Genomic DNA, 6,088 nt, shown 5'->3' with positions numbered 1-6,088 from the left:
CTCAGTGTACCAATTATTCATCATGTGGAGAAAGGCTTCTCTGCCTCCTTTTCCTCTACTAACTGTCTCGGGTCTACTATCTGATGGCACTGCTCTTTCAACGGGAGTAGGCGCGTTGCTTTTTCCATCGTCAGCAACTGCTTGTTCAGGATCCATTTACTATATAAAACACAATTTAAATTTTAAAAAGCTGTCACACTATCATCATATACGTATGGAATGTATAGCTAGACTTTCACACTCGCTACGTAGTTCTAGAACCGATAAAACTGTAGCTCTAATACCAATAAATGTAACACCCCTTACCCGTGTCCAATGCCAGGACAAGATACGAGGCATTACCGGACTTGAACATACACTACTATGTAAAATTGGGCCATAAAATTTTGTTCAAATTTAAAATTTATTCAAGAACATGCATGTCGTCCCTTATATGGGCCTACGAGGCCCAAAACATACATCACGGGCGTTTCGAGACTAAACCGTGAACTTTAGAAAAATTTTCATAAAACAAGGTCACACGCCCGTGTGCCCTTGACACGCTTGTGTCCTCAGGCCGTGTCACTCTCTGTTTATGACGTCAACATCAATTAAGGGTCACACGGCCAAGTTACACGCTCATGTACTAGGCCGTGTGGCAAATTTAATTTTCGCATTTAAGGTACAGACTTCACATGGCCTGGGCACACGCCCATGTCCTAAGGTCGTGTCCTCCACACGACTGAGACACATGGTCGTGTCTCTGCCTGTGTGTTTACTATCATTCATACTGACTTGTGAAATTAGGGTGCAGGGGACACATAGCCAGACTACAATCCCATTGGGCTAACCGTGTGTCACACAAAGTCCAGACACACGCTTGTATGTCTACCCATATGGACAAATTTTGAGGCTAATTTCCAAGCCCTCTTGTCACCCACGGTCCAGACATATGCCTGTGTGTCTACTCGTGTGAACAAATTTTAAGGCTAATTTCCAAGCACTCTTGTCACCCACAACAACACAAACACACTTACATGCCAATAGTGATAAATTAGGCAATGGTTGGGTTACTTAGACCTCCAAAACTTTATGCCATGCATGACATTCACATATCAAAGTATACAGGTTTAAAGCTCCCCACTTGACAAGTTCAATTATTTCATTTCTTTACCTTTGTTTATATTATGACTATGCTAATTGGTATCATTTATCCATCAAGCATGAATTCCACCTTTTATCATTCATTGTTAGCAATCAATTTAGCACACACCACACGAATAATAACACATTCCATGCATGTATCAATATTTAGGGATTTCAACCCAATAATCAAAATGATGCATGTTTCATGGCCATATACAAAATGGAATAATATACCAAAAGGAGCCATCACTTTGGCTAACAAATATGACACATATAACTAAATACTAAGTCCTGTATACATGCCATACTTAAAAGTATTAAACCAAATATACCCCAAAGGATGTGCTAATAGTGTGACTCAAGCTCTGACTTCTACTGTCCCCGAGCTAGCTTGACGATGCTAAGAGAAAAGGAAAAAGAGAGAAGGGTAAGCACAAGGCTTAGTAAGTTGCATGTAAATAATAAACAACATAGGTTAAGATATTCATGAATTAAACATGTTATTAGTTATCACCATAATATCATGTTACACACATGAACATAGTCAGAATTGATATTAAATGTCATTAAACATCATGCTTAACCTACTCCTTTCTACTCATGCTAAATTTCCCATCATGAATCGAGTTCAATACTCATGGGATTCACTTACATACCTGTAATTTACATTCTTACTCATATCACTCCACTTCTTAAACCAAAATCTTGAATGGCCTGTTAACCACCCGGAATACTAAAGGACGCTTGGGATTATCGTACACCAAATAAAGTACTAACGCCATTTCCCAGACATGGTCTTACATGAATCCACATATCATCGCCAATGCCATGTCTCAAACATGGTCTTACACTGGCACATATATCATCACTGATGCCATGTCCTAGACATGGTCTTACATAGGCACATATGTCATCACCAATGCCATGTCCCAGACATGGTCTTACACAGGCACATATATCATCACCGATGCCATGTCCCAAACATGGTCTTATACAGGCACATATATCATTGCGGATGCTATGTCCCAGACATAGTCTTACATAGGCACATATATCATCGCCGATGCCATGTCCCAGACATGGTCTTAAACAGGCACATATATCATCGCTGATGTCATGTCCCAGACATGGTCTTACACAGGCACATATATCATTGCCGACGCCATGTCCCAGACATGGTTTTACACAGGCACATATCTCGGATGCTAATGTCATGTTCTAGACATTGACTTACATAGAATCTCATTTAGTACGGTGTTACGACAACCAAGTCCTTAGTATTCCTTTAGGTCACTCGGGACTTCCATAATACAAGGCTTTCAACAAACTTCCATTATATCATCACAAGTCAATTTCATTAGAGTATACATGTATCATACAATGTCAAATATTAAATACGTAATATTGAAATTGTTGAATTACTTACATATAACTTACCTCAGTATAAAATATGACTATTTGCGATTTAATACACAACCTTGCATTTTCCACACTCAAGGTCTATTCCTCGTCCCTCTTGATCTATAATAGCACATTTAATTCATTTAATATACACATTATTCAATTCAGTCAAAAAATCACAATACGGGAAAATTACAATTTGCCCCTAAAATTTCACATAATTACAAAATTACCCCTAGGCTCGTAAAATGAAAAATATCCCATTTTCTCATTACCCAAGCCTAGCCAAATCATTTATTCTCTTATACCATCCCAAAATTTTCATTCATTCACATATTTACACATAGTTTTTCAACTTTTACAATTAGGTCATTTTTATCAATTTCACCAAAAACCACCTAGTAAAAGTTGTTTATCACACATTAAACCTTCATCTTCTTCCATTAGACATCAAAAAAAAAGCATGCCATTCATGGGTATATTTTTTTGACATGAACCCTAGCTCAAATTAAGGGTATAAATAGCTAAATTGAGCTTCGAGATTTCAAAAATATAAAGAACATTAAAAACGAGGCTAGGATGCACTTACTTTGAGCTTAAAAGATAAAAGAAACCCTAGCTATGGATCCTTATGAAATTCAGCTAAGGATGGAGAAGATGGACTCAATTTTTGGCTATTTTTCCCTTTTAATTCTTTTAAATACCAATAGACCAAAATGCCCCTCCATTAAAACTTTGATATATTATCCCTCCTATGTCCATTTTTGTCCATAATGACATATAATGGTCTATTTACTAAATAAGGACTTCAAATTTCAAATCCAATCACATTTAAGTCCCTAAATCAACTAGAACATATATATTTTCACTTATTGCAATTTAGTCCTAATGATTCAATTGGACACCTTATCGGTAAAATTTCTCATCAATATTTTCACACAGTTATTTAATCGCATAGTAGACCTCAAAACTTTATCGATATAAATATTTCTACCTCAGATTTATGGTTTCGAAACCACTATTCCGTTTAGGCCATAATTTGGGATGTTACACTAGCACACGGGTGTGTCCTCGGCCGTGTGGTGCAAGTCAGTATGTATGCCCTGTTTTCACACGGCCTGTGACATGGGTGTCTCTAGTAGCCATGTGAGGCACACGGCCTGTTCACAGGGGCGTGTGACCTTGAAATTAAAGAAAATTTTCTAAGTTTCCTAAAGTTTGCAAAGGTTATCGGTTTCGTCCCGAACCACTTCTAAGCATGTTTTAAGGTCTCGTAGAGCCTTATAAGGGACAATGTGAATGATTTGAATGTATTTTGATTATGAATGTGCATATGTATGAATTATGTTGTGATTAATCGGTAATACCTTGTAACCCTATTCCAGCTAAGAATACATGTTAGGAGTGTTACAAAACATGTACCAATAACAACCATATAAATGAGTACTCAAATATTATGGTATGCCAAATATATCCAATGTTTTCAAAAGTTCTCAAGGCCAATATTTCCATTTCACACATTTACATTCTGGTTTATGCACACTTACACATATCATACTTATCATGATCAAACACTTATACATTTTCACAATGTGCATTTCAAGTGAAAACACTTTGCTCATTAAGAAAAATACACTTTTATATCAATTTTTTTTTGCATAAAAACAGCTGTTCAAGGCATGTTCAGACACATATACAATACATATTTTCATATCACTCAGTTAAACATACCACAACTCATGTAGGCTTTATTTGCAAAATGTCAAGATCAAGTAGGAACACTTACTATTGGGAATTATATTAGGTGTTTAGACCACTTAAGTCCCTCTTTAACTTAATGATTTGTGCAGTAATCGTAGCACACTAGACCACTCACATTTACCAAACTTTGCTTCAAAGCAATGCTCAAATAAGCTTTTGCTTACCTTTGTCCTTGCTTGTAAAGGCTTCCAAACGAGTTGGCAATTTACATACACATCAAAAATAAAACAAAGACATTAAAAACAAAAACAAACACAACTAAATCATTCCAAAATCACAGGTCAGAGCCTCACATTCACAATACCAAAAACTTAGCTAGTTTTACCGAAATAGATGTTTAACAACTCAAATCTCATTTTTGAACTTAAATTTCAAATGCATACATCCTAAGTATCATTTAATTTTCAATCTAAGCCATCAATTTTTTTCTATTTATACATATCTAATTTTTTGGAAAAAAATAAAGCTTGTGTCATCATTTGAAAGGGGAAAACATTCAGTTGGTTTAAATTACTTAAGGATTTGTTAAGTCAAGATCAAATACCTTTTAACTAGATCAAAATAAGTTAGAAATTACTTTAAAATAGAAGCTTAATTTAGTAATACGAGATCTACCATTTTGAACCTAAAAATCAGTATAAAATCAATTAAACTATTGAAATCTTGATCAAATCAATTAAAACTCTAATTGAAATAACAACACACTTGGTTAATTCATAAAAAGTTAGAATCTCACCTTAATTTGATGGAAACAATGAGTTTAATATCAAATTTGGGTTAGGACGTATGAAGAACAATAGAGAATTTTATGATGAAACATGATTATTCTTTGAAATTGAAAGAGGAATTCGTGTTTGGAAAGCTTGAAAGTAAAAAAGAATAAATCAATTTTGGGAGAAAAGCTCTAATTTTGTGTTTGGGAAAATTTTAATTGAAGGGGGAAATGAGAGGGAAGGAACGGTGAGGGTTATTAAATAGGCTACCAATTTTCAAAAAATGGATCATTGCCTATTTAACCTCCTCTAGTTTCTTCCATTTTTCATTAAACTATTGAAATCTTGATCAAATCTGACCTCGTTTTAAAACTTCTTTTCTAATTTATTTTCAAACCTGACCTCGTTTTCAAAATCTACTTTAATTGAATTATTTCCCAAACTCCTAATTTTAATTTATAAATCTTAATTTTTAATTATAATTATTTTAATATTTTATTTTATTTTCCTATTTAATTTAATTATTGAACCTAATTACAGTTTATGGTTCACTAACTCTTGATTTTCTAACCTGATTCTACTAACTCGATTTTTGGGATGTTACAAGGGTTGTCACTGCTTTTAGATTCGTGATTGCCCGTCCTAACAATGTCGTATTCAAGTTTCGAACCTGACTTCACCCTTTAAAAGTACTATGTATCTTACAATTACATCCAACACTTGTTAATAAAGTTAAGCTTTTAGATTCAAAAGCAAACTTTAAAATTTCTAAAAGTTTATGCTCATTAATGTTTAAATTGATAAGTATTAATTTTACTTTTTTGTTGTACATTATTAAGGTCTAGTTTACCATTGAGGATGGGAAGTGCTTTTGAAAATTGCTACGAAAAGAGGCTCTTAAAAATTGCTTCCAAAAATTTTGATATTATCTTTGATGTAAAAAATAGTTTTGAGAACATAAAATGTCAATTTTGGACATGATGTTGTAAAGTCAAAAGTTTAATGAGGACAAAAAGTATCTTTATTAAAAAGACTTTTTCTAAAATTGAAAAGTTAAAAATTTTAGTTTAGATTAAAATGCCAATTTA

Source organism: Gossypium hirsutum, chromosome A03 (assembly GCF_007990345.1).
Source record: "Gossypium hirsutum isolate 1008001.06 chromosome A03, Gossypium_hirsutum_v2.1, whole genome shotgun sequence".
NCBI classification, from domain to species: Eukaryota; Viridiplantae; Streptophyta; class Magnoliopsida; order Malvales; family Malvaceae; genus Gossypium; species Gossypium hirsutum.
Note: the sequence above shows the minus strand (reverse complement) of the source record.